Source organism: Sardina pilchardus, chromosome 6 (assembly GCF_963854185.1).
Source record: "Sardina pilchardus chromosome 6, fSarPil1.1, whole genome shotgun sequence".
In the NCBI taxonomy this organism is placed as follows: domain Eukaryota; kingdom Metazoa; phylum Chordata; class Actinopteri; order Clupeiformes; family Clupeidae; genus Sardina; species Sardina pilchardus.
In genome coordinates, this window is record NC_084999.1 from 18,180,469 (window position 1) to 18,202,630 (window position 22,162).

General features: G+C 43.9%; 1 protein-coding gene and 1 long non-coding RNA gene across 7 annotated transcripts in view; one reads left to right on the plus strand and one right to left on the minus strand.

The window, feature by feature from the left end:
* mef2d (myocyte enhancer factor 2d) overlaps nt 1-15,901 on the minus strand; it is a 60,907-nt gene extending 45,006 nt beyond the window's left edge. For all 6 annotated transcript variants that reach the window (XM_062538836.1, XM_062538833.1, XM_062538832.1 and 3 more), the window contains exon 1: nt 15,695-15,901. The gene's annotated coding sequence lies outside the window, so the exon portion shown is untranslated. The remainder of the gene's footprint in view (nt 1-15,694) is intronic.
* On the plus strand, nt 13,316-21,245 carry LOC134082831 (uncharacterized). The gene is made up of 3 exons (XR_009939663.1): nt 13,316-13,420; nt 19,073-19,137; nt 20,895-21,245. It is a non-coding gene; the product is annotated as an uncharacterized LOC134082831 (long non-coding RNA).
* The last annotated feature ends 917 nt before the right edge of the window (nt 21,246-22,162 follow it).

Sequence of the window (22,162 nt, forward strand, 5' to 3'; positions counted from 1 at the left end):
TAAAGCCGAGGAAAAAGGAGAGTCCCCTTTGCTATCCAGCAGGAAATCTGCCCACATGTATACAGCCTCTTTTGATGAGACAATTACTAGCACAACAAACACAAGTGATTGGTAATGGCCCTGTTACAATGCATCTGCTCCCCTCCCCAAAAGATCCTTATCACCTTCTCCCTCTCTCTCTCTCTCTCTGTCCTCCTCCTCCCTCCCTCCCTCCCTCCCTCCCTCACTCTCTTCACCATGCAGACCTGACTATGGCTCCCTTGTTGTACACAGTGTGCTGGCCCCAAGCCTAATAAGGGGATCTGTGTGTGGCTGCCTTTCTCTTCCCTTCCGGCGACAAATGTTGAGCGTGCCCAGTACTGCGTGGCGCTCTCGCTGCCCCTGTGGCGCGGTGCAGCCGAGGAGGATGTGGAGGACCGGGCAACAGGGACCGGGAGAGGACACTGAGGAGAGGGAAGAGAGGAGGAGGAGGAGGAGGAAGAGAGGAATGGAGGAGGAGGAGGAGGAAGAAGAGAGGAGTCTCTGGGGCTTGTCCCTTTACCTGTTAAGTGTGTTTTCTGAAAGCGCTCACAACATGATAAACACTTCCTTGTGCTGTGTATTATATACATAGTGTATTATGTGACATTAAAAATGTCAAACAAATGTTGAGAGTGGAGGAAGTTCGGTGATGAACAGGGTCTTGGTGTCTAGTGGTTATGATAACTTCCTCAAAACACATTTCAGGCATGTCATATATTCCAGGGTAGATGAGATGCCTTATCTCCTCACATCGGTTTTGCCCGCACAAGATTGTGCTATTCTTGAGAAAGCGAGATGTGACGATGACGATGTCGAGAAGGACATAGTTTTATTATTATTAATTTTTTCCAGTGCGTGTGGCTACGAAACACTTCTCATCTGATTCTCTGCCAGAGATTTTGTCCACCTCAGGCTTGGCTCCAGTTCAGCATTTCAGGGGGAATGAGGCTCAGCCAACAGAAGAACGTTAGGGACTTTGCAGCCAACAGCCTCGACACGGATCCACTCTAAGAGGCCATTTTTCTACTCAACCCATTCTAGAGCTGTTCACTTACCACAGCTGGTATGTTTGTGAATTGATTCTAAGAGATATAGTTGAGTAATAAATACATTTTGAGTGTATAATAGCCAATAACAGTTCAGCTCATACAGCAACATGTCAGAAATGTTCCTCAAAAGCCGAGTGCCACCCAAGAGAAAGCTTCAATACACTTTTTATCTAACCAGCTGCTTAGCTTCATTCTGACCCCTTTGCTACGTTACACTATATTGAACTATAAATGTTCACCGAAGTGGTATAATTCACAGAATCTCACAAAAAAACACACCATTACATTTGTGAGGAGAGCAGTTAAGCCTATCTGGCGTGTGAATCTACTTAATCAGCTAAAAATACAACATGTGATTTGTTTAAAATAAAAAAACAACATGTTGTAGGTCTGTGATTGGCTGTGCCAAAGTTGTGGTTGAGTCATGTGTTCCAGTTCACCCACATTGGCTCAAATGAGAGGTGAGAATACACCTCCTAAGGGTCTAGGTCTATTTAATAATCTAAAACGATGACAAAAACTCTGCTGATAATCCGGAATAAAAAAGAGCTAAGGAGCGGGCAGCCTGTGTTGCTTTGTCACTGTCCTGGCTGTGCTAATGTCTCCCCCTTGTCCCTCGCCGGCTTTAATCACGGGGGGAAAAATGCAGCTATCTGCGAGGCCGGTGAGCTGTCACAGCTAAAGGCCAGGGGTCAGCGGGAGCAAGACGGATCCTAACAGACGCCGCAACCTGTTCCTGCTCACTTCTGCCCGCCTGCCTGCCTGCCTGCCTGCCTGACCCCCCTCAGCTGCCAACAGTGAAGGCCCCTGCCTTCACACACACACACACACACACACACACACACACACACAAACAGGAACATTATCCTACACTCCCGTACAGGCATGCTCGGAACAAGCGTGCGCACATCCACGACCCCTGTACACGACAACATACACAACACACACACGAAGAAATACAGACAAAAAAGCACGGCCGTAAACACACAGGCAAACACAACACCGCTCTTCAGAGCTCTTGTGCTCAAGGCCCTCGCCCAAGCAATCAACCCGAGCGGCCCCAGACATTTGGAATGCTCTCCAAAGTGCCACTGGCTGATAGGGGCCAGGGCTCCGCCAGCTCCCTCAAATTGAAAATGTGTCGGGGAAAAGGAGCGTCTGAAAGCACGGCGCCCCAATCTCAATGCAAATCATCTGGAGGGGAGGCAAGACAGCAAAGACATTATAATGACCTGGCACGCCAGCATCAACATAATCTCAGATGGTTAAACGGCTGTCTGGAGACGATGGCGCTGATTAATGTTCCTGAGCCCCGAGATTGCTCCTATCACTATCACAGCGTGGATTATGGGGCCCTTTTTTTTCGAAACAAAAGGCTTGAGGGTTTTGGTGCCTTTGGAGCCTTCATGGATGAGGAACCCATGCGCTAACACAGATAGATGTGATGCCCTTTCCAGGACCCTTGTCTCCTACTCCTCACCACTGATGATGGGACAGATGGCATTTCCCCACTTTGAAAACAAACGTTGTCCGCCTGTCCGTTCTGGAGAGGTGGCCCATTGTGATTCTGTTGGGGCTGCGCAAAACCTTCAAGGCTCAGGGACAAGCTATAGGCTACACGTCTTACCGAGCTGAGGGGATCTGGAGCTGTGTGGCAGGGCCAGGGAGAGAGACTCTGAAGGTGTGTGTGTCTGTGTGTGTGTGTGTGTGTGTGTGTGTGCGTGTGTCAGTGAGAGAGACAGAAAGACAGAGAGAGATACAGGGAGGAAGATATACTATACACAACTGGTAAAATGGAAAGAACAACATAAAGGGCAGACCAACGGCCAGCTGCGGCCTGCCTGTGGGTGATGGAGAGAGAGAGAGAGGGAGAGAGAGAGAGAGAGAGAGAGAGGGAGAGAGAGAGAGAGAGACTACTTGAGCAATGATGACACACTGGCATCATCTCTTTGAGGTCTCTCTTGGCTTGTGGGGACAGGCCAGGGTCTGGCGATGGGCAACTGTCAAAATGAACACCACTGAAGCTGTGGCTTTGTGCGTGTGTCTGTGTGTGTGTTTGTCTCTGTGTGTGTGTGTGTGTGTGTGTGTGTGTGAATAAACAAATACCCAGAGGACACCCGTGGGCAGGCGAGCAGCCCACACACACGCAAATCAGCCCTGCTCGTTTCCTCTCTCCCCTCGGTCTCTTTCTGACACATAGACATACATACACATACACACACACACACACGCGATTACGCATCGACACTAAAACCACACTGGCAGACAAACACGTATGCCAATACCGCACAAAACACACTGACGCACAAACATACACACACACACACACACACACACACACATATATACAAACCACACTGGTGTACACACAAATGCACACACACACACACACACACACAAACCACACTGGTGCACACACAAATATGCACGCACACACACACACACACACACAAAATGGCCTTCTTCAAACACACGGACAGACACTTCTTCTCAGAAACAGCTGACGTTTTAACAGGCCCCTGGCAGCTGACAAGCTACAGGTGGGACAGCAGACCCTCTTTAACCTCTTCCACTCCACAGAGACCCTAAAGGCACGTCGGTCCCGCCACCACCACCCGCCACCCGCCACCACACACACCACACACCTGTTGCCACTTAACAGGAATCTCTCTCTCTCTCTCTCGATCTCTCTCTCTCTCTGTCTCTGAGAAGACTTTCTTCCAACCACCCCTCCTTTTCCAACAGCTCTCTTTCCTGGCCGGGTCTCGTCCAAATATTGTCTCCACCTCCTGTCCTTCACGTTAGGCCCCTGCGACCTCTCGCCATGTGCAGCTCTGGAGGTGCCGAGTCCACTGAAAAGAATCTCTGTGTGGACAGGCCACTGCTGTTGTTGTTGCTGCTGCTGCTGCTTGGGCTACTACTGCTGGGGGTGGGGGGACAGAAGCTTCCGGAGGCTCTGCTGTACATGTGTGTGTGTGTGTGTGTGTGGGGGGGGGGGGGGTCAACTGAAGCCCCTTAGGAACTCTGAGGACTGTGACATGCATGTGGAACAGGCCTCAGGGGGGAAAGGGGGTTAGGAGGGGACTTGAGGAAAGTTTAAACCAGCAAGAAGTTTAAGAAGTCTAAGGAAAAGCAAACAACAACAACAACAGCACAGCCGCCACTTATTAATGTTTATATAAAAGCATACTGACTAGTTTTGCTTGGTAATACGGTTTCACAGTTGTACCCAAATGCTTTTTTTTGTACCAGGCACCTAACCCCTCACTGCTCCCCCAAAAGAGTATACTACTTATACTAATGCTGCATTCCAGACCTCATCCAAATGAGTGGGAGGTGGGACCTACCCTACCTGAAAGGTTCTACCTCCCACTTCAAAGCGTTCCAAGCATTTTGGAGTGGGAGGTTTAGAAAACATGGGTGACCGCCGTAACGTTAGCATACCGTTGTCACGTTAGCATATTAGGCTAGGCTAACTGTATAACGTTATAACGTTACTTTCACAATACGTTGTATTCTTTGTTGACACAATTTTAAGTCATAATATGAAGAACAAGTTAATTACCGTGTCTAAAACAACCCTACCCTAAAGTTTATAGCGTATTCCTTGAAGTTACCCCTCACGGAGCATGTCTCCATGGGCGCCGCCATAATCCTCCCACTTCATTTTGTTGAGGTCGGGGAAGGTTGAGCTCCTACGAGTTCGCGAGTAGGAGCTCCCACTTCGACAGGCGTTCCAGTGCATCTTTCGTAGTTGGAGGTAGGATAAATCCCACATCCCACTAGTTTAAATGCTGTCTGGAATGCACCATTACTTAGTGTTCAAGAATCTTTTTAGAGTGGGAGGTGAATAGATGGGCATTGAATAAACAAAGCTGGGCTACTCAAGCAAGCAGTAAAGCTGCTAATAGACCTAACCAGATATACACCTACTGTACACATACAATTCTGCATGAAAATGTATTTGCTTTCATGTACTTTGGCAAGTAAACTTTAAACTTCTACAACAAAATTCCCCGATATTCCATGACAAAATTCCCTGATATTCCCAAAAAATATTCCTTGTCTGGAATAGACATGATTCCATGATATTTCAGAAATTCCATGACCCATTGGCACCCCGTGTCTCTTTGGACAAAAAATGCCCATTAAGAACCATAACCATAATCATACCAACACTAGCTGGAAATGAAAACATCTCAAAAAGTGTCAAATTACAGCATACTTCAAGGTCACAAAAGGTTTAGATGATGAGCTTCCTGGATCATGTTAGTAAACACACCATGGCCGTAACCTGAGAATTGAATAACGCAATGGCAAGTGTGGAAGTAATTGGACTCAAATCGGGATTGTGTCAGTGCGGGCATGTGTATTCCCACAATAAAGCCCTCTACAGCATCAACAGAATCACTGCGGCTGCTGATGTTGTCAAACATGGCCCACTTTGACTCCGCACACTACCGTGGCTGACGGAATGCTGTAAGCAGAGACACTATACAGAGCAGCTTACAGAGCATACTGCCCCTCTTGATGCAGAATGACATCGCAAGGCTGACGCTCTACTGGAATGCTATTTACAAAACTGAGGCCTCACAAACATGAAGATGATTCTGATGATCACTGGGCATATATTAACTCAACTAACCATACTAACGACAGACCATTTTCCAGATCTCCAGCATAGATGACCCTTAAAACCCGACAGGAACATCCTGTACCTTCATGCTTCATATGGAGGGGTCAGCAGCACCAGTAAGGTTTTCATGGAACCACCAGCAACCACACAGTGTGACATGGCTAACCCATTTACCCATTTTTGGGGCCTGGGTGTGGTTTTGGCCAAGGTCTGGCACTTTCGCTTTGTGGTCTCATTTCTCACAACAAAGACGGAATGCGCGCTCGAGGTGCTGGCCACTAACCATCAGAGAATGACCGGGGTTAACCACAGTGTAGTTTAACTGACACATGTAGGCCACTGTCTGTATGGTTGGTGGTGTGTGTGTGTGTGTGTGTGTGTGTGTGTGTGTGTGTGTGTGTGTGTGTGTGTGTGTGTGTGTGAGAGTGTGTGTGTTTGTGTGGGTGGAGGAAGGGGGGCATGAATGTGCATCTGTGATCGAGAAACCAAGGCATAAAGCATATCAGCACTACATGACTGTGTGCGGGTGTCTATGTGTGTTTCCTGATGCAAAAAGGGCCTTCCCCTGACAGCTTCCATAGTAAGAGCAATGTGAGCCGAGTGTATATGGAGGCTGTGTCTGCATATGGATTACAACACAACTAAACAGAGAGGAATAGAGAGTAAGATACTCATTGGTCATTCAAGATGACCAAATCCTATTTGGAAATCCAATCTAGAAAATTGAACTTTGTTCCACATTCACGGTCACATTTACATGTACAGAACGTACAGCTGTATGTGGAATGGACTGCATTACACAGAGCAAAAGCCTCTATGAATGGGTCATAATATTTGGATAATATGATACTCATTATAGTCGAGAGTACACAGCAGTAAAGCATCCATTGTGGGGAGAGAGAGAGAGAGAGAGAGAGAGGGGATGAAGTGTTTCAAGAATCTCTCAGACCACTGATGGAATGGCAGACACGAAAAACAGAGGAACAAACACCACGCACCGCATGTGTGAGTGTGAGTGTGAGCTTTCGCGCAACATTCATGTGCATATGTGTGACTCAGCTAACAGGAAAAGTGGGAGAGAGGTGAGACACTCAGCTGACACACACACACACACACAGAAGAGGAACTAGAGGAAAACATTGGAACGTGGGCTGATGAGGCCAGGTAGACACTCGCCACTACGCCACAAACCACAATGAGGTTTACGCCAAACATCAGAGGCCTAAATAAGGAGAACAAGTCTAATCACATCCACTTGTCAAGCAATAACATTGATGTTGTAACTAGCAACATTGATAACATTCAAAAAGAAAAGCCAAACAGCATTCACCAGTTGAAGTGAAGATAATATTCAAACGGAGTATATGAGGCCAGGTAGTGTAGACACTACCGGCACAAACCACAATGCAAAAAGGACAAACAAAACAGCGGTGCACTGCTTCAAGTGACTCTGGCCAATTTTGACAATATGCCAAATGTGACAAAGGTGGATGTTTATGCAGTCAACTCAGAGTTGCCTTCTCCACTGGTCTGCCTTCATAGAAGGGGAGATGCTCTGATCTTCTAGCCTGGGTGTTCCCATGCTGCCTTGCGCGCGATTTGATTCACGCTGCTATAAGGCAGTCTGGAAACTACCGCCCTAATTTTTGCCTGAGATAGGGGACCAATCACAGAACAGGGGGGAAAGCAAGATGATGATGAGCTATGCACATTTGATAGACATCCATGTGCCCAATGAACGGATCTGGGCATTTTTTCAAATACGAGAAAATTAAATTTGGTTGCCAGGCCACGTCTCATTTGAGAAGTGGTAGGCGCTAGACAGGCTACAGATCTTCATTAAATGGTCTGAATGGGAAAACACCTCTGTCCTGTCACAGGGACCTTTCAGAGGAGCTTGTGATGCCCCCGACGGACCACTACACCATGCCGCCCTCTGTCACGCCGTACCCGTTCTCCCTGATACTAGCAAGTGGGTCATGGGAAAAGGTTAGGAACGGCAAGTTGATGTTTACCCTCTCAAGGGGCCAAGAGAGGCAGCCATGCCGACGCTGGGCACAGGGTTGTGCCCACTGCCGCGGACATGTCTATGTCCGTGTCCACTCACACTCTAACTTCCCGTCCTCCTTCTCTCCATCACTCTCTGCCCTCCTTCACTCCTCTTCTCTCTTCTCCTCTTCTCTCCTCCCCCCCTCGCAACGCTGCTGCTCGTCGGCAGCACTCCCATCAAATTGCCCCCCCCCTCCTGCCGTCTGTGTGCGACATCGCTCCGAGGGCTCCCGACTCAGACAAGCGTGCACACACAAACAGCGACACAGGCACACGCGCACGCACACACACACACACGCACACACACACACACACACACACACACACACACACACACACTTCCACATTGCTCACAAACAAACACAAGGAAGTGTGTCACTCTGGAAGGATGCAGAGGGGATTTTTCGGCCTGCCTCCTCCCCTCGCCACTGGAAAGCTTCCCAGCTCTCCTCAGCCATAGAGAGGCTAAGAGTGGAGGGAGAGCAGGCCAGCTACCCTCCTCCACCAACATGGAACCTTCACACGGACAGATAGAGAGAGAGAGAGAGAGAGAGAGAGAGAGAGGGATTGATGGAAGAGAAAAAGGGGAAGATGGAGAAAAAGACGGAGAAATGAAAAGAAAATGAAGAGAGAAGAGACAGAGAGAGAGAGGGAGATAGAGAGAGAAAGACAAAGAGAGATAGAGAGAGAGAAAGACAAAGATGGTGAGAGAGGGGGGAGAGTGCGTGCAGATGGCCTGCTTCTACCAGGAGCACATCTGCACGCTCATAAAAACTCAAGCAGGGCACCCGGAGAGACACGTCAGAGAGAAACGTGAACCAGGGGACTAACACAATATGCGCAATCACATTAAAGCATGCATCTCAGAGAAAGATGGTGGTGTGGGGGGTGGGGGGGGTGGGGAGAGAAGGTGGTGGTGGGGAGAGAGAAAGAAATCAGAAATATTATACAAAGCAATTAGGGGAGACAGAGATGAGAAAGAATGAATGAGCAAATGAGGGCAAGAATGAGAGAGAGAATGAGAGAGAGAAAGAGAGGGTGTGAGTGAGTGAGTGAGTGAGTGTGTGTACATGTGAAAGAGACAGAGGACCGAAGAAGACAGCCATTATGGTGTGAATGAGAAAAGAAAAAAAGGGCAGGTGGGATGACTGAAGACGCACAGGAATTAGCAGGTTCCCAGATGAAAGCATGACAGAGAGACAGTGATAGAGAAATCATGAGAGAGATAGAGAGAGCAAGAGAGAGAGAGAGAGAGAGAGAGAGAGAGAGAGAGCATGAGAGGTAGAGTGGTGTAGAGTTTCATCTCCAGACCCGGGCGCTTTGCTGTTTCAGCTGTGCCGGAGTGCTGGCCAGCCCCTGCTCTCACGCCACTGTAACCCCGTCCGCTCCTCCCGTCCCCCCTCGCCCGGCCTGGCCTCGGCCTGCCTCCTCTGGCCCTGCCCTATGCCAGCTCTCCCCAGTGCCAGCAGCCCCAGTGCCATGCTGTCCATCCGCTCCTGCAGCAGCGCCCATGCCAGGGTGCCATCTGATCTAATACCAACCATATCTGGAGCCACTTTTGCTCATTGCACCGCCCCAAACCGCCCCCACCCATATCCACACTTTTTATGGAGCAAACTGATTTTGTTAAGAAGCACACTTCTCCACTTTCAGGTGAACCCTCTATGGCCTTCTGTGTATCCTTCTGAAACTCAAGAAATCCCACTCTAGGCCCTCAATCATAGTCCATTATAATAGGCAGTATTGCATTTTCCAATAATAGGCTATACACAGCTAAACTGTTATATATATATATATATATATACGTATATATATATATATATCATAGCTATCCTGTACAATTTCTGTTTACAAAATCTAAAATGCAAACAGAAATGTAATTGAATTTAAATGTTCCATAAAACACTTCGTAAGGTGAAGTAGAGTACAGTAAAGTGAAGAAAGTAGAGTGAAATGAACAGAAAATAATTAACCGTAATCATTTGTATGAATAATAATTAATCATCAACTAGAATGTCATGGTAGTGACCAGCCCTACTCGATGACACAACGAAGAGCCAGTGGCTCCTCAGTGTCCATTTAGTGTGGACAACCACAAAAACGCAACGCTTGTCAAACAGGAACTCATTATGGGATGGAAAATATGACCAGCCGCCCATCCCCCGCTTCTCTTAGAAATGTTGAAAGTGCATGAGAACACAAGGAGCGTGCCAAATAATGACATTACACACAGATTGAAATCCAATGACAATGGGAAACAATTGGTATTGATTCATTGACCATGCAATCACAAGGTTTTGTTTGACAAATACCCCCACTTCGAACCTACCTTTCTTAATAAGCCACGAAAGTCACCGAACATCTCTGTCTTGCTATGCAGTCAGTGTAATAATACTAAAGGCCTCACATTGTTCCCCATAGCTAATTGACTCCATTGATGTCTCACGACCCAAAACGCAAACAACCATTCACACACAAAAAAATAGTGATTGCTGTGGGCGTGAGAGTATGATGCTGACAAATAAATGTACACATTCTAAATACATTTCATCCAAAGCATTGAACCCTTGCCAGTCTCAGAACAGTGCCATATCATAGACTGACTAGAGTTGATGCTATTTCATGCATTGTGAGATACTGAGGCTATATATGGTACCAAAGAAAGGAACTTGGGAAATTCTTATGTTGGTGGAAATGTTTTCTACTGGAAAACATTCATTCCATCTTAAACCTCACTACACCTGGATCCACTCAAATACTGTAGGCTGTTGAATGATGATTCAACATTGAGGATTACAAATTAGTCACAACAAACACTACACCATAACTAAGTACCGTGAAATGCAAACACCCCCAAAAACAACTTTGTCAGCCTATGATGTAATACAGTCCTTAACAAAACATTGACCATATTTATCCTATATATGTGTGCATTCCAGTTGCATCTGACCTACATAAAGCATATTTTCTCGTCAAGGCCATGTGACCCTAGAGCTGACCCATCCACATGGTTGTTGGGTGTGCTTTATGGATGGAGACCATTTTACTGCTGGAACATATATGATGGGTGGAGAGAGAGAGAGAGAAAAAAACTTAATCTGGATAAAGCCTGCAGCTTCGCAACGTAATACATGTTCGAGAGGAACAAAGTACTCATGGGCGGCCTAGACCTATGGTGTAATATAGCCTACTCAGCTGAGGAGTTTTTCATGGTCCTTCATATAGCTTCTCATAATCCCACACCGGAAAACACGGATGTGCATTTTTAATTGTGTTTCTTTCTCCCACGTCTATCTCGAATTAGGTCATGAATTGCACAGTTTATGTTAGAAAGACACTACAGAGGATACTGTCGGTGTTTTTTCTTTTTTTTCCGTCTTCTTAAAGACTAGTCTCCTTTCAGGTATATCACTGCTTTTGTATATTTGAGAAAGCACTATAATATTGTGATATACACAGCTCTTCCTGAAGACTTAGTAACTGCTTAGTTAGCAATTAGGCCAACTGTTTTTCAAGGCAACATTCCAAGACGGTGTGAGAGAGTATCACCAAGTCCTTGTGGCAGTGGGTGGGATCAGAGTGGCTGAAATAACACCGTCATCAACTTTAAAGTTCACTTTATTGGTTCTTGATTCCAAGGTCAATAAGCATGTTAGATGCAGTGAGGTAGAAGGAAGACACACACACACACACACACACACACATCTTCACATCTTTGAAGAGAAAGTATTTCTGCATTCAATTATAATGAAAGAAATCAATATACAGACTTAGGTATCTATGGAAGTGGAAGCATTCTGATTCAGGATAAATGGCACAATATGCAAATACAATTTGGTTCTGTCCTGAGACAGGTTGTTGACTAAGCCAATCCTATGCAGTTAGACAATTTAATTTATTTTCATATTGATATTTACCTACAAATTAGCTCTGTAGAGTTCCAGTGTGTGCTGGTAAGCCATTAAATTAGTATAGTTAGACAGCCAGGGGAGGGAGATTAAGACTTTCAGTGAGACCAATACATAATCTTGTGTGACCTATTAATTCCCATTTCTAATATCCTTTATCACAGTGCAGGTTTAATCACAGTTCACTACACCCCCATTTGTCATGGAATGATGATAAATTGTGTGAATATGTTACCGAGTGAGCAGCAGTCTCTCCAATAGATTCAACATGAGGAGCTTTAAGGGATCGAGAGAAGGCAGAGCGGAGCGGACTTTTTTTTTTTTCTTTTATGGGGGCAACAGCTGCCACCACTTCAGTAAGATGACACCGGCGGTGGCCACCAGCCCTGTGTAGTCCAGAGATTTTATTCATCTCTGGCCTAGGAAAAATGTCAGTAAATCAATTATGGATTGCAGATAGACCAGGGCCTGCTACTTCGCTTCGACTGTTGCCAGAGGTAACGGTTTATGTTTCCACAGAACATCACCTGATTTTTTTTTTTTTTTTTTTTTTTTGTTAACCGTTATTGGGAACATTCATTATCAAAGATTTATCAACTGGGCTTGGGGTGACGGTCATTAAAGTTTTACCACTAGAGTGAAAATAAACAGTTTCACACAAACATCCACCCAAGTGGAGAGAAAAGCCTGCCAAACTCTGCAACGCTGACTTTTCATCACTCACGCTCTCCTCTGAAAAGCCTGTGGAACGCAGGCAAGGGCGACTGTGACATTTGTCGCAGACAACACTGTTGCTATGCCTGTTGTCATCGAGATGATTGTGACAGCCAACTGCTGAGTCTACCTGTTTGTGAGCACTTAAGACAAATTATTTGTTACTGCTAGGGAGCGAGGTGGAGAAGGCACAGCAGGCGAACGTTTCTAGACCAGCCACGTTGAAAGGGAAGCCGTCCTGAGTTTTGTCTGTATATTCATAAAGCTGCAGTCCATCTGGCAGCCTGTGAACAGACTCTTATCAGAAGACGCCACAGAAAATCTTTCCCATTATAGTATATCAATGCCACTAAATGTGCTTTAACTGGCACCCCAAGTAAAACGCAAACCATGCTCTATCAGAGGGAGGGAATTAATTTTAAATCTATGTGAACAAAAATCTATTATCACCTTAACTGAACAAAATGCAGCACTAAAGACAACAACGCCCAAAACCGCCAAAGTCCTCTACATTCAACTTTACTTATCGGATGACGATCATGATGATGATGATGTGCAAAATGCCCAAACCATGTGGGCCTTGAAGACAAACACTAAACAGGAAAAGCACTGATGTTCTGTCTGCCTGTCCATGTGGGAAATGTGTTTCCTCTCCTTCTTGCCTGACATGATTGAGTATGACTGCACAGAGGGGGGGTGCTGGGGTGCTGCTCACCTCCCCTGGCCCTTGGCTCCCCTCTCCTTCCAAGCCGTGTGCTGCTCCGCTCATTGTCTTAATTGATGTTTAACCCCTGGATCAGCTGATGGCCGTTCAATTAAGGGCTTGCTGCAAGACAGATTAGTCCTGGTAAGGAGGCTTCTGCCCTTGCTGGAGAGTACCTGCTTGCCTGCCTCACTCACCCGTAATCCCCCACCAGCATGGACAAGGGGAGATGGAGGCCATTTTGAATGGCATAGCAGCTTGCCTGCAGTCTGCCAGTTCCACGCTCTCCATCTAACACACTGGTGGTGGCACTGCCAAGGTGTATTAGCACCTTGTTCAGGTATTTTTGTCTTTCCAATTATGTTTACTATCGTGATAACTGTGACTTTTAGGTTCTTTTGCGGGAGCTACCATTAAGGCCTGCGATTGAAACATTAGCATTAACATCCCTGAAAAAAAATCTCTCATCTGACTGGGAAATGGGTGATCTAATCTCTTCACTCTATCTTGAGCAGAAAAAATACAGAGCTATCAGACTGAACTAGCTAGAACCTCGTTGAGATCAAATTGTTACTCCCTGCTTGCTTGCATCCATATCCACATAGCCTCAACCTAGGCCTATTTTAATTCTATGATTTGCATACTGTAGACAACACCTACCTTCCAACAAGGATGCACCCAATTATAAAGTGAAGACAATTAAAAAAAGGAAGCTACAATCAGACAGCCTACAACATGCCATCCTTCCTAACCCATCTGCCAAGGATATTGAGCAAACAAATCTGATTCCAAGCCAAACCAGGAACAAATTAGGCCCAACCCACCGACTAGCCAATATGTTGTATTTCAGACTGACAAGTATGTGAACATGTGAACAGTGGACAGGAGGCAGGGTCTACATCAGCAGCCACAACTCACACAAAATGTAAACTACGCAATATCCTTCATGAGGTTTTGAATGGCAGAAGTTGTAAAAGTCACGAGAAAAACACCAAGTCTTTTACTCACAACAGTGCTTGCGTCACACATGCGACAAAGGATGGGCAAAAAAACAGCAAAACAAATTTAAAACAGACCATTTCCCAAAAGAACACTGTCAAGCCAGGATGGGCAAATCTGCACAGTAAAGCGGGCTGTTTTCACCCAATAAGCTTGAGTCATATTCAACCTAATTTTAACATTATACAAAACAAGAACAAGAGTATCGCAAAAAAACTGAAACCACACTAAAGAAAATAAGAAATACGGTGAATAGGGAGCTTGGGGCCAGAGTAAAAGAGCTACAGTTACGGACATTCTGCCTTCTCTGAGCCTTGCCGTGTGTGAGGCTGACTGGCTTGAGATTCAGAGGATTCAGTTTACGCCATGTAGGCTAAGTCTCTGCTGGGAATCACGACATGCACTACCTGCTGGCATGACCACAGCACCAGTCTGATAATGAGGTTGGCTCTCCATTCACAGCACAGAAAATTAGGCAGTGTTACTGTCACTCATGAGACACAATATGCTTCAAATAATTTCCACTAGTAGGATCTTGAAATACGTAGGCCTATTGGCAATAGGACAGCTCGCATGGAAAAAAGTAGCCTATATCTCTTTTACTTTTTTAGTTTTTAATGGCAAGACGTGTTGATGGGAAACATGCTGATGGTCTATGAATGATGTATTATGGTAAGGAAATAAAGCTGACAAAGAACTCCAAGCCATACACACAAACTTGCATAATATCACAGATTTTGTGCCAGTGCTACAGGAGTAACTTTTTACGTGGGGTTCTTCCAGGTGCCGTTAGTTAGTTCAACCGAACTTGACGTGTCAAATGTTTTGAGCACGTAGGTTTAGGAGATAATCTACAAAGTAGCCTAGGCTTCCGTCAAACAACCTGTCAATCGGTCTGAATGCTAGAATTACAACCGGGTGATCAAAACAAATGATTATCCTAAAATAATAAGGGCTGCTGTCCAATAGCCTAGACTGCAGTTATTTGCGATCTAGAGAAAGTAGGCTACTGTCGTATAGTTAAAATGAACATAACCTCCTAAAAAAATGTAACATTCATTAAATGTAGCCTGCTGAATCGAGATGCAATCTCGATGACACTTCTTTAGACGTTAATCTTTTCGACAGCTGCCTGTCACGACTGTTGCGCACACAAATGCAATGACAACAACAATGCGTAAATTCTTCCTGCAACACTTGCACTTTTGTAAATGTATAGCCTAATTACTGGCCTACTCTTGCATATATAGGTACCACCATATTTTAACACATTCAAGCCAACTTAGTTAACAACATGTACCCTTGACACTCACAATATAACACGAGACCTGGACCACCATATCGAATTGATGGCTGCCTGGGAGCGATAGGTTAGCTAGCTTTACTTGTCTTCCATTTCATGAGCTCATTCTCTGTCCACATCTAACAGAACGTGCAATGATTGACATTACGAACAAGTTTGTTTCAACATTGTTATCTCGCTTAAAATTGTAACCAGTATCATTGCTGGTTCGAGTTCAGAGCAAAATGTAAATGTCAAAGTGCAATTATGGGCTAGCCAGGCAAGCTAGCTAGCTCACCAAGCTGCCGAGCTAGCTGGTAAAGAGTGACTTACCCCGGAGTACTGTTTCCACATCTGTAGGGTTAAGACGCTATTTCTAGAGGTCTAGTCAAATGTCTGCCGAGAAGAATAAAAATAAAAACAGGCGATCTGACATTCAAATTGTTTCAGCATCAGTAACAAAAATCCTTTCCTCTTGCTGTACTAGGTAATTATTTAGGTAGCTTGTTCAGTCAAATGATACAATGTAAGCGATGTTCAATCTACCATGATTGGCATCGTTTTATGATTGACACTTGACTAGCCAATAGTAGTAGGGCATTCATCATGGCTAACCAATCAAGAGCGATGCGAGGGGATCATTACTTGTGAAAGCAAAGTTGGTAGGCGAGGGTTAAGGTGAAATAGGAAGGACTTACAGCGAGATCATACTTGAACACAGAGAGCGAAGTCAATGTATCCTTCCGCCTTGCTACATTGTATACAAGTGTGGGCAATGCAATGACAGAGTTTAGGCGCTGTCAATGGGCTATTTTCCTGTCAAATCAGTAACCACCTGCCAGGCTTTATAACCTAAAACCGGAAATTATGACTTTCATATAGGCTACTGAAACATTTCAAGAATAACATTCATATCAAGTAATAGGCTACCCTGAGGCTTTTCATACTCTAACGACATAGCATAATTCCTGAAAGTCTTCAGAGCAATTGCAATCAGGGTCATTTTATGACGTTATAACAACTGAAAATTATATTGAAGGCCTATAGGCTACGATAATTCCATGACATAGGTTAGAGACAAATAAATAACCTTAATATTGTCCTTGGCTTTCTTTTAGCTCTGAACTGGAATACACTAATCCTCATTGCATTAGTCTATCAGGTCCATTGTAATCTCTTCAAATTGCCTGTCAAATAGGCTGAAGGCAATGGTCTACAAGATACAGAATTACTAAGAAGTAGCTATGTAGACCTACAGCAAGCTGGTAAAACAATGCATTCGCCTTTATATTACTCTATACGACGAGCGAGGCATAGTCTAGATGAAATCCCTATATTTGTAGATATTACAGAACAGGAAATCAGAAAAGGGAGAGCACTATTCTACCATGTGGAAGAATATCATGTTTACAGTGTTGAGGGTAGTTCTACGGTGAGAAAAAATGAAAAACCGGATGACGATTCAACGGAATGGACCGACAAAGCTTGTAGCCTAACTAGGCTGTACTGCAAACACAAATCGTGTAGACGCATATGAATAGTCTTTATTGACGTATTTCAATAGGCCTATGCGAGAAATGTACTCCCTCCATGTGAAACTGGCCTTTCTGTGAATTTAATTGCGCCATATTTTCCGTAGAGAAACATGCACGTCATTTTGTCACAGCAAGAGACTACCCGTTTGCAAGAACGACTTTTAAAGGTACAGTTGGCCTAGGGTACCTACAACCCACAGACCACATCAATTCATCTGTCTGGCCTGTGCTAATACCACGTGCGTGAACAACATTATCTTGTCTTGCTACAAATAATAGATTACCCATTAATTAATCGTTTTGAGTCAGGCTATAGCCTGCCAGGAATTCCATCCTCCACGTAAACAGTAGGCGACTCTCAAAGGCCTGGCTATATTACAAGTTTTCCATATGACTTCCATGTTTTCCTTGAACTAGAAATACATTAGGGGAATTGGGGGGGGGGGGGGGGGGGGGGGGGGCATGCTGTTTGCTTATATAGGTTAAATGAAAATTAATTTAATTATGACAATTAATTAAAGAAGGATGACATTGTTTTTTTTTGGGGGGGGGGGGTAATCAAGAGTGGGCTAGTGGGGAGCAGACTAGAAGTAAAGATAGGGAGAGGGAAAGAGAGGGAGAGGGCGGGAGGAAGAGATTACACTGTGTTTCATTCTGTAGTAAGAGGCTTACGTACTGAGGTTTTGGTGGAGGAGAATAAATGCAAACAGATGGGCACCCTGTTGCCCTCTCACACATTTGTCCACCATCACAATTGGACAGAGTGCCAGTCAGTGGTCAGGGACGTGCATTCTACACAGGATGAAAATAAACAGGAAAATAAATAGCCATTATGCTTCTCAATGCAATTTAACTTTGTCTTTTAAAAATATATATTTATTTAGATCTGTTCCTCCCAATTACCTTTATTGTTCAGGCATACATAGAAGCAGTTATACAGGCTTTCAGATTTATCCAGTTCCATCCGTAAGATAACAAAATAAATGTTTATTACCATGTTGTACCTTGTACAACATTGAGCTTGATTCACAAAGACTTGTGGAACAAGCTCAATAGTGTCCATACTCACATGTGACTGTTGGTCCCATCACAACTTAGAGTTACAATGAAAAGAAGCTGTTTATAGTCTTCATAGTTTTCATTAGGGGTACATTTGTGGGAAATAAGACTAAGCCCTCTAGGGCTCTACGGTCGATTATGGTAAAAAATAAAAAATAAATTGCAATTATGTTATTCAATATTAAGATCACGATTATGAAACACGATTACTCATTGATTTTGGAACTATCATCCATTTTCAAAACTTAAATGTTGTTTTTGAATTAAATTTTGAATATAATTCAACAGGGAAAATACATCATGCATACGACAACTAAAGATAAAAGGAAAGCATTGTTATGAAACTGATTATGAACTGTCATATTTCGATTATGTTGTTTTCATAATCGTTGGAGGTCATAATCACGATTTGATCGATCAGTTCAATTAATTGAACAGCCCTAACGCCCTCTCCGCTGTCGTGTCTCTCCATTACAAAAAGGGGCTCTAGCGGGATTTACCAGACGTGATCGTTCCGCAATCAATTTTGATCGTCAGGCAATCATTTAGCAACAGTTTCAATCGTACTTTCTTATCTTTGTTGTACTTTCCTCTCTTGTCTTATTCTCTATTTTCTTCTGCTGTAGTCACTACTACTTCTGCGACTCTCTTTAAAAAATGCTGATGTTGTTGTAGTGCGAAGGTGGAGTTCTGCTCACTTCACATCCTGCCTTTAGTCATATCCAATCAGCATCGAGGATGTTTTCGTGACCAAATAAAGTACCTATCTTGGGGTACGTACTTTTTTGGCCCTGGAAAAGCCTATAAAAAAGCCCGTAGGAGCGGGTTCTGCGAAGGGTGACTCACTCAAGCGCGTCAATTAGCAGGGTAAATGTGTTGGTGGATATGGCCCTCTTCTCATTACAGATAAAATTGTGTGTGTGTGTGAACATAGAATGAAAATGGCATAATGCACTGTGTTTCAGACCTGTGTCAAGTGTGTAATGCTTCCATGTTTGGGATTCTTCCCCTGATGTGTTACGGTCTGTGTGTGTGTGTGTGTGTGTGTGTGTGTGTGTGTGTGTGTGTGTGTGTGTGTGTGTGTGTGTGTGTGTGTGTGTGTGTGTCCTTAAACCAGATCAGACACACCTTGCTCATCTCTTTTGGCCTTTCCAAGGCATCCAGATCTCCCGAGGCAAGAAGGTATGTACATTTATTTTCAACCAAAACTGTTGAGTTCAGAGTTGTTTTTTGTTCAAGAGTTCTCAGAGATTATGCGTTGATTGACGTCTGTGCTCACACAACCAAAACATCTTTGACAGTGACTTACATTCTAGCACAATCTAACGTGCATCAATATGCCTGAATTCAAAGGATTCAGCCCTATATCACACCACCTGATGTCACATGGCTGATATGTCCACCACTCAAACAGTCTCCCCCCTATTCTCCAGACCTATGTGATGAGAATAGATTATTTACGTCCTCAGCACATTTCTTGAGTGTTAATTTGTGTAACTTCTCATATTGAAAGCTGTGAGCCTTTTACTCACAATCCTGCCGATAGCAGTGCACACTTCCTCACATTGATTCTACCACTCGTGTCTACACCCCCCCCCCCATTCCCATTTATCTTGTTCTGTGGAGTGTATTAGTCTAGATGAAAGGTGTGTGTGGGTGCAAATTCCCCTCACTGCAGTGACCTGCTGCTCTGCCGCACTTGGCTTCCGTAGCATTCGGTCCGCTGCCTAGCAACACAAGGTATCTATGGCAACAGAGCCAACAAACCCTCCCACCTCCATCAGCTGTACCCCCACAATCAGTGCTTATGTGTGGTAATCAAGAAATGCAACAGAGTCCACTAAATGATAGCTTTGGAAGTTAGTGAATCAAATGTTAAGGTAATTAGCATTTCAAAATAGTTGCATTATCTTAGACACTTGACATTATCTTTATCGCAAGGAAACACCAAAATGTCACACACACAGATGAGAAGGAGAGGGAGAGAAGGAGATTTTGAGCCAAGACCAATGTTGTCAGCGTTAAAGCAGATATCTAGAACCATATGACTAGGACATTAATTTGGCCGTTTATCATGAAGGTCATCCTTTTGTCCCTTGACCTTCCATGTCTTTCTACGTTTCTGTCATCTTGTGAAGCTCTTTTGTTACATTTTGCTGTGTCTTGTTTGTACTGTATATTTTGTAACTGCTATGTAGTCATGTTTGTGTGTGGTATATGCTTGTAGGGCCAAAGATTAATTTCCACAGCCGTGGAAAATAAAGATTTTCATATTATTCTATTCTAATCTATTCTAAAGCAAAAGTTCTGCCCAGTATGCTAAATGCATGCTGAACACAACTAACAAGACACTGACATTTACCATGGTAACATTTGTTTTGAAGTTTTGTTGTTGGAAATGGGGAAACATGAAACTTTCAAAATTGCATAATGGGTTGATGAATTGTTTTAGTGTGTGGGTGCGTGTTTTAGTTTTTGGCGCCCCCTAGTGGCTGATGTTGTTCCTCTGTTACTCTGAATTTTCAATTCTGGACTAGGCCTACTTGTCCCTATCTCTAGATGGATTTTTGTCAATACAAAGAAACGTTTGTAATATGATAAAACGTTAAAATTAAAAAATATGTAATTGTTTTTTAGAAATGTGGTTTCCATTTATGTGTTAAATGCTTAATCCATAAGAAATATTGTATGTAAATGTAAATCACAACTACAGGGTGGGCTTGTCTCAGGATCAAGATAGATGAACTGTGGTACTCCTTTAGATAGCTTGTGTGTGTTAGTTTTGATCAATAGCCTATTTATCAAGCCAAAGCATCAGCAATACACAGGCCTACCTATATAAGCCTATAGTTGCCTTTATTTGTCTTTCTTGTGGACTATTTTTTTGTTTGTTTTTGCATTGTATGTTTTTAGCATTTCTTTTTATTTTTATTTGAAAGATTGACAAAATTGTCAGACATGGGCCTGCCTCTCAAAATGGCCTCTCTGCGGGTGTATGTGCTATCGCTGTGAAACCACAGGGTGGCGACAGATGGTAAGGAATTGGTTTTCTCCGTCCGCTACAGCGACCATCGTCTCGCAGGGCTGTATGGCTTTCCCAATAACCTACAATAGTCCCAAAAGATTAAAGAAATCCTGTGTCATGTGTAGGTTAAACGTTTTCACCACGATTGGTTAACTGAAATATGATAAATAATTGTTTGAGTTACATTTGCTGCTATTGGGTTTTGATGTGTTAATCCTGTTTGCATTCAAATAATTTCTGTGTTGCCATTAAACGATATCGTGTAGACCAAGGGGGTGTGTGTTTTTTTTTTGTTGTTGTGCTCGTCAGTCATTTCTCAACGCCTTTGGGCCGGCCGGCCTTCCATCGACAGCCATTTGACATTGACAGTCTAGTCAAACTCTAGTCAAACGCTCGTTTGACGACATCCCACATTGATAATTTCAATGCGCTCGGATAGTCTAGATGTAAAAGTGTGTGTGTGTGTGTGTGTGTGTGTGTGTGTGTGTGTGTGTGTGTGTGTGTGTGTGTGTGTGTGTGTGTGTGTGTGTGTGTGTGTGTGTGTGTGTGTGTGTGTGTGTGTGTGTGTGTGTGTGTGTGTGTGTGTGTGTGTGTGTGTGTGTGTGTGTGTGTGTGTGTGAGAGTGAGAGAGAGAACTCTAAGCTACGTTAAAGGGCATATAATGCTATGGAAAAACTAGGCTGTGCACTAATAACATATTTTAAGCGCAATGTTTTCAATTAATGGGAATGTGAAAACAGATTACTGTGTGTGTGTGTGCGCGCGCGCCCGCGCTTCCCTCCTCCTCTGAAAATTTAGCGTGTGAACAGTGGGCTTGTTACTCGCCTTTTTCTTCTTAGGAACCCGCCTGTGCTCGGAATTTAGAACCCTCTCAGTTTTAATTTTATGTGCATATTAATTGCCCGCCATTGTAATTTCCACCGTGGGATACAACATGCAAATGAACAGTGTGTGTTTATGTACAATTTCCCCTTAATCCAGCTAAATGGAAGAAGAAGGAATATTAAACCAACACACCCTCGCTCTTATTTAACTTCCCTAAAACCTACGTTTGCCTAATAATAATAATAATAATCATAATCATAACATAGGCTAAAAATGAACACATTTAGAATTTGTTTAGAGTTTATTTGCTCACTATATTCAATTAAATGTGGATGAAATAAAAACACTATTGGTATC